The 7,061-nt window shown below is 36.0% G+C and overlaps 1 long non-coding RNA gene across 1 annotated transcript in view; it reads right to left on the bottom strand.

The window, feature by feature from the left end:
* Nucleotides 1-6,862, bottom strand: part of LOC128250709 (uncharacterized) — a 27,677-nt gene extending 20,815 nt beyond the window's left edge. The window contains exons 1-2 of the long non-coding RNA XR_008266714.1: nucleotides 6,711-6,862; nucleotides 5,329-5,472 (exon numbers count right to left, since the gene is read on the bottom strand). This is a non-coding gene — a long non-coding RNA (uncharacterized LOC128250709). The remainder of the gene's footprint in view (nucleotides 1-5,328; nucleotides 5,473-6,710) is intronic.
* Between the last annotated feature and the right edge of the window lie 199 nt (nucleotides 6,863-7,061).

Below are 7,061 nucleotides of genomic sequence, written 5' to 3'. Positions count from 1 at the left end.
GGCTTTGGTCGGCCCGAGGCTATAGTAGAAGACACTTGCCCAAGGTGTCACGCAGTGGGACTGAACCCGGAACCATGTGGTTGGTAAGCAAGCTACCTACCACACAGCCATTCCTAAGTTCTTTTTGTATGCATCATTCCATACGAACCTGATGCCATCTTTGTAGTAGTATTGATCTGTTAGTTAAATTAGGAATAGATCTGTGACCATTCCTATAAACCTTAGTACATTCTGCTTGTTTGTGGATTGTAGCATTTTAATAACTACATTTTTTATCTTTTACTTGTTTCAGTTATTGGACTATGGCTATTCTGGAGCACTGACATGAAAGGCTTTAACCCCCAAAATTGACTTCACTACTTAGGTTTTTTATCCTATCAATTTTATTTTCCCTCGAACCACTAAGTTACTGGACATAAACAAACCAACACCAGTGACAAACTTAAACACAAAGATAGATGCACAGACAGACAGATAGATGACTAAATTCGCTCACAAGGTATTGTTTGGCCCAGGATGAACTACACTATACTGCCTCTATATCACTGGATGCATCTTTGCAAGTTTCTGCTTAGTTTGAATCTTGTTTCAATTGCTTATCATGTTCTTCATTTGAACCACCCAAAACTAATATATCATCAACAATTACTTTCACATATCAGTTCCATCAAGGATATTCTCCATAGCTCTTGCACAATATCTCCTGGGCTATAGAATCCAATTTGTAAATGAAGGAAATGATACAACCCAAAAATTGTATTCATTGTATAGTTTTGAATTCTCTTCTAGCTTTATATGTCAGTAACTGTGTTGCATGACAGCTTAATAAACTTTGCAGCATTGCTTATTTGTGCAGCAATTTCCTTATCCATGATAAGGGATGTTGGGGAATTGATGCAAATTCTTACCTTATCATATTTTTGTACTGTGACCACTGAATTGACTCATGCTGTAGGCTTGCATTGTTTGATAACAACACCATGCTAGTCTATGGTATTGGTTTCAAATTTTGGCAGCAGGTTTTGGGAGAGGGTTAAGTTGATTACATCGACCCTAGTGCTCAGCTGGTACTTATTTTACTGACTGGAAAGAGATGAAATGCAAAGTCAACCTCAGCAGAATTTGAACTCAGAATGTAAAGCACATGTTAAGCATTTTGCCTGACAGGCTAACGATTCTGCTAGCTCACCACCTTTAAAATGATGTTATCAAACAAATGGGAGGATAGAGTCCTCAAACTGGCATGGTATAATGGTAATACTGTTCAACTGTCTAAGATGGTCCCTATACAATTCTGACAGCTTGCCGCTTTAGGCTGCTCCATGATATTGGATTCAGCTTTCACTTTATCATGAATAGCATGTGGAATTCTTCATGGAGAGTATATGACAGATGTAGCATCTGCCTTTAACTTCATTGAGTATTGAGCAGGTAATTTCCAAAGGCCTTTACATTGATCAAGATAATCTAGTGATAAGTTAGATTATAGAATTATCAAATGGGCTAGATGGCTGCTACACAAGGATGTTACAAATGACTCTAAATGCAAAATGGCAGCAATATATGACAAATGAATACCTTTATAGAGACCTGCCAAAAGTTAGCAAGATCAGGCAAAGATGGTTGTGACTATCTGCTCAGTGCATGCACCACCCTCAACTGGAAGCATCCAAATTAGTCTTGTGGAACCCACTTCGTGGGTGATGTAAGAAGAGGAAAATGGCATCCCACTTACATCAACAACTTGATTGCAGACACTGGCCTGGAATGTATCCAGAACCTTGAGGCATTTTGATGTTAGACCAAGAAGTGTGGTGAGCAGACTTTGTTGCTGCAGCATGGGTTGGAACCTGGCCAAAGATAGATAGAGTTTACCTCAAAATCAGTAGGTCTAATTTCATAAATGCATCTTTTCCCAGTATAGGAAATGTTTTCAGCTTGACAACTTGAAGCATGAGTTTCATAACTTTGCAGTTAGTCAACAACAAAATTACGAGTATTTATCTGGTTGGATGGTATACTGCCTGTAGCTCTTCAGTTGGATGCTGTTGGATGTAAATGAACTTGTAGTTTTTGTTATTTTCCCTAACATCTTTTCTTATCCTTTTATCATTTTTGACGAAGGGCTAGCGCTCGAAATGTCATGGTTTTTAAAAATTTCTTTTTAAACATTAAACTCATACATTTGTTAAAACTTGTCCCTCCTGTGCCATCATCTTTTTATGTTTGTTACCTCATTATATATATATATATATATATATATATATATATATATGTGATCTGATCAATAAGTATCCCAACTGTTGCCATAGTAACGAAGCTAAAGCACTCAGAGTGAAGCTGCTTGATACAGATTGGCCTTGAATTCTGCTGTGCATGCACACTAAGTTTTAACATTTTAGCTCACTTCCACTGTTTACATCAGTGCTTGGAAGGAAGCTAATGCAATGTGAGCATTACATTAGCCATAACAGTGAAAATTGAGCTGAGAATCTGCATAAAATTTTGCCAAAAGTTTGGCGATACCTGCTCAGAGACCTACTCAAAGTTTCCAAAACGTTTGGCATCACTTGAAAAGGATTTTTAATTTAGATAGAGAATTTAAACATTCAGAATCTCTAATATATGTTTATATTTTCTATCTAAATTAAAGGTCCTTTTCAAGTGATGCCAAACATTTTGCTTTTTCAGTTTTCCTTAACCTCTCTTTCTCTCTCTCTATATATATATGTAGTAGAGGCATGATTATCATTCATGATATTGGTTCATATGCTATGTTTTCTACAAGTGGTCAAATGACTTGGTCACATGGTGGTTGAGTCTTTCTAGCTTTACACAGGCTCTCATCCCATCACGTGACAGACCAGCTGAGTGCGGACAAATTTTTGTTAGTTCACTGGAGCCTACCATCAGCTTTAAAAGAGGAACCTTTCCCGCTATTCTTCAGTGAGGTGCGATGTGTGGTTGTGTTTGGCTCTTGGTAGGGAGGAAGTTTATTTTGCAGGTAGCCTTTGGCGCATTACATCCTTTCCTGTCTTCCAGTAGAAGCTATGTCATGTATTTGTTTTCTTGTTCTATTCAAGTACTAACTGCATGAGAAACCATTATGCATATTTTCTGACAGTATCAATCAAGATGTATTCAACAGTTTTGCTGTGTTAATGCTCTTTATGGGTTGAATAAATCATCGCATTAAATTCTACCTGGTTTTCTCATTTTCCCTTTATCTGCATACACACATATAGTGGAACTCAAACCAGCTTAATTCTTCAACCAACCATCCAGTCATACATACATCCTTAATAATGAAAATAACTCATTGCAATACACACATATACATGCACCATGCTGATTAGTTTGTCTCCCCTATTTCACTCAGAAGTTATTAATGAGTCTGAGACTATGGCAGAAGATAACCAAGGCACCATACAAATCAAATCCAGGTCACTTGGTTGCTAAACTGATCAATAAGTATCCAAAGCACACAACTATGCCTGCAATCACATTCTTACAGAATATTGGGTTCTAGTCTGAATGTAAGCTGTGTACCCTTACTGCTTTCGAAACACTACAGGAAAAAAACAAACAAACAAACCAGTTCTTCAAAGTATCCAAACCTGAGACTGACCACCACCACCACCACCACTTCCTCCTCCTGTTCCGTCATAATCCCATTCATTATCAACACAACCATTAACACTATTACCATCTGCACCACTACCACCACTACCAATGCCACTGTCACCTCCCACCATATTCACTGCGGTGCCGCTTTCAATTCTTGGACTGTTCAGTAACTATTCTGGTCGGATGAACCGTCTCAGGTGACCCTGCTCACGATACATGTACTAAATAAAGATGAGATCTTTTGATGCCAACCTAATTCTATGATACAAAACCACCTGTCCGAAAGTGTTTACATATAAAAGAATACTTTTCATCGTATTAGTATATAGGGAAACTCGTTAAGCAATATTTCAAATACCAGCTTAATATTAATGACAAAAGTTGTTTTACTTAAATACCTCAAATTCTTATCTTGTTCTATCATACAAAACTGTCCGTTTTAACGTCTTATTTATGTTTAAACTGAACCAATTTACCATCATTTTACGTAAGAATCTTATTTTTAACATTTGTTCCAAACAACAGCTTAATGGTCTAAATCCCTGATTAACATCACTGAGACAGGTGTAAGAGGAAGGGAGGCAGTGATACCCAGGCAGGTGACCTGGCCAGAATGTTTACAACAGTGGGGACTTAATGGAAAGGTAGTGTGATGTATTAAATCTACAACCTAAGAAGAGGAACTGTTATCTACGAAATTTAACTCACAAAGCTTTGGTCTACTTCATGTTTTAAAAGAAAACATTTTCCCAAAGTGTCGTGCAGAAGAAACGTGCTTGAAACCACATGTGGTGAAGCTAACTTCATAACAACACAACCTTTGTTTAGTCCATTAGGTACGTAGGCAAGGCATGGGTGTAACAACGTCACATTTCGTCACTTACAAAATCCTTGATGTGTATAGTTTAAAAATAAAAGGGTTTGAAAGAGAGAGAGAGATGGAGGAAGAAGAGGTGAGGGACAAATGAATAGAGAGAAAGAATGTGTATTAAATTAATAAAATAGAATGTGATCGAAAGTCTGGGAGATGGAAGGGCAACGACAGAGAAAAAGAGCGAGGCATCAAAGAGAAAAAATACAGAGAGAATAAAGAAGTAGAAGAGAAAGAAAGAGCAAAAGATAGAAAGCAAAAAAGAATATAAGCAACTGAAATAAAGAGAAGGATAGAAAGAAAGATGTCTCAAATAGTTTTACAGAGGTGGTGACCCAGGCGCGTCGCCGTCAAACAATCTAGTTCTCCCTCTCTCTATTCCTCTTTCATTAACAGTCAAACTTGGTCTCTCTCTTTTTACTTACAAAGTCTGGCTTTCTTTCTATTTCTCTTGTTAGCAAGTTAATGGATGAAATACTTTTTCTAGTTTGCTTTCATTCTGCTCCTTTTATTTCTTAAAGCAAAAAAAAAAAAAAAAAAAAAAAAAAAAAAAAAAAAAGAAAGAAAAAAGAAAATAACCCTAAAAAAGACCCAAACAAAAGGTAATTGTTTTCTTTTTTTTTCTGTATTTTCTCTTTATTTTAACTTGAATTTATTATTCTAAAAGAGGATTTTAATCCACCACAAATACAAAGACATTACGAAAACTGCTTTTAAATACACTAGAAAATATATCAAAGGAAGAAAGTGAAGGAAAAAAATAAAATTATAGAAACAGATAAAGGAACAAAAATAAATAATAAAAAAGATATATAGAGCGGAATACATACTATCAATCTTCTTTCAAGCAATATAAGACACTTGTGGATGTTATTATTTTAAATTAGAAAACAGTATTTTTTTTTCATGTGTCCGAATTAAAGCTCCAGTAAGTACTCTGTGTTTTTTAAAAAGTTTCATGTTTTCTGGTTCACCTAAAAGCAAACGACGCACCAGGTTTAATTAGGTACCATAACATTACAAGTGTGTGTGTTGGAACAGAGAGAGTGTATAGAACTCGGTATGGAAGGGTATATATATATCTTTTTATTAGGCTGTAAAGTTATGTATGTGACTCGAGCGAGGCCTGACAAATTCCCTGCATTGCAGTTATCAGACACACACGTTTGTTTTGTTTTGTACATTTGTGTATACGTGCTTTACCTACACAAACGTGTAGGTAGACACATAGCCATATATATACACACACACACGGGCGTTTATATATATATATATATATATATATATATATAAGCGCTTCTATACGCGCGCATACTCTATGTATGTACGTGTGTATGTGTATATCTATCTATCTTTAGATGTCTGCATCCCCCGACTTTGTTTCCTCATAACTTTGATTAATATCCATTTTCTGAAAGTTATGAGGAAACAAACTCCGATACACACTGGCACACATGTGTAGGTATACCGTATATGCATATATGTATGGATTAAAGTTTACTCGTATGACTAAAAGACTTTAGTAATGTAAACATAACTACATTAAACTGTTGGCATAACCACAGATGTGTATCCCATCGACTTTGTTACCTCTTTTTTCCTTCATAACTTTTAGGAAAATGGATATCTTTTAATGAAGTTTTATACAAATACCTTTCAAACGGCAGAGATTACGATTATAAAGAAATTTGTGGGGAAAATTTTTTCCGAGGGGTGGGGAAGGAGTTTCGAAAAAACGCAGTTTCTGATCAGGAAAACTAAATGAGTTGAAACTACTTACTCCGTTTTAACGGTGATTTTTCTCATTTTTTCTTATTTCACTACAACCTTTGAAATAATAGGGACATCGTTTTATAATAAAAAAAGTTTTGAAAATTTTTGTACCCCCTCCTCATTCTTCACCATTCCACTCCACACCGATTTTGACCAATTTTTTAAAACTTAAAAACCATGGGAGGAGCCTTTTCGGTAAAAAAAAAAGAAAAAAAGAATTGTAAATATTTTCAGAGGAAAAAGGTATACGATTCAAGGGAGATTTGGCTGTTGTTTCTAGCGCATCCCAAACCACCCTCCGTTTTCACTCTCACATGTATTGATGTTCCTTCAATATTTTTCTCCCATTAAACACATTTTATGGAACGATGATGGTCCATTGGTGGGATCTAAGCAAACAAAACAAAACAAAAATTGTAATATAAATTTTTACCCCTACCTCAATCAAGCGAGGCCGTGTATCTGTATGTAAGAAAAACCATTTTCTAACAGAAAAGTATGCGGCAAGACTTCCTTTTGTACCCCCCCCTCCTTCCCCGAAAAAAACCCCACCAACCATCGGGGGCAGGGTGTGAGGTTGCCAAAAATCATAATTTTTCCCTATTTTTTTTATAGCATATAAAAGTATAAGAGTATTTATGGGGAGAAAAATACATGCGAGAGTGATAAAGAAACGAGGAGGGTTGTCTTGGGATGTGCTAGAAACAACAGCCAAATCTCCCTTAAATCACTCACTTTTCCCTCTGAAAATATTAACAATTTTAAAAATATTTTTCCTACCCTCATAGTT

This window comes from Octopus bimaculoides, chromosome 24, assembly GCF_001194135.2.
Source record: "Octopus bimaculoides isolate UCB-OBI-ISO-001 chromosome 24, ASM119413v2, whole genome shotgun sequence".
NCBI classification, from domain to species: domain Eukaryota; kingdom Metazoa; phylum Mollusca; class Cephalopoda; order Octopoda; family Octopodidae; genus Octopus; species Octopus bimaculoides.
Note: the sequence above shows the minus strand (reverse complement) of the source record. Positions and strands in the feature narration are given on the sequence as shown.